The 614-nt window shown below is 45.3% G+C and overlaps 1 protein-coding gene across 1 annotated transcript in view; it reads left to right on the top strand.

Annotated features, from left to right (window-relative positions):
* Positions 1 to 614, top strand: part of LOC106875823 (excitatory amino acid transporter 1) — a 269,880-nt gene that overhangs the window by 236,307 nt on the left and 32,959 nt on the right. The window lies entirely within an intron of this gene.

The raw sequence follows: 614 nt of genomic DNA, 5'->3' as shown, positions 1-614 counted from the left end.
ATGATTTGTGACCTAGTGGCCAAGATCGTGGTTTCTATTCTACGATCGTCAGTGCATCGTACTCTTGAGCAAAGTACTAAAGTACTTTATTTCGCGTTACTCTAGTATACTCAGGTGTATATAGATAGACCTACGATGGACTGGCAATTGCCCTATGAAGGGCAATTTTTACCTTCATGCCCCAGCTAGAGGGCTGGGATCATTCGAAAACTACAATAATTTTAGGAAGCGCATTGTAACCAGCAATGTAGACCGACATCCGATAGATCTGTCGATACCCTGATGTATATGAGGGTGCATGACTGGGTGGTTAGGGTGTTGCATTCACGATCTAGCTACTGTGATTCGAATCCTTAGACCGGGTGGTGCGTTATCCTTGAGCAAAGACAGTTCATCTCACGTTGTTTTGTGATCACTTTGACACCTGACGCGTGGCACACCTGCGTGCACCTGTTCAGACAACATCGATTTGATGGAGGGAGAGAGCTAACGTACAATACATACATTCGATCACTATAAACAAATCATTTGTGCAGATCGATGAGCAAAAGGTGGACACTCATACGTCGCCATCGACGGGTCAGTCCATCACACACACACACACACACACACAC

This window comes from Octopus bimaculoides, chromosome 9, assembly GCF_001194135.2.
Source record: "Octopus bimaculoides isolate UCB-OBI-ISO-001 chromosome 9, ASM119413v2, whole genome shotgun sequence".
Taxonomy (NCBI): domain Eukaryota; kingdom Metazoa; phylum Mollusca; class Cephalopoda; order Octopoda; family Octopodidae; genus Octopus; species Octopus bimaculoides.
Note: the sequence above shows the minus strand (reverse complement) of the source record. Positions and strands in the feature narration are given on the sequence as shown.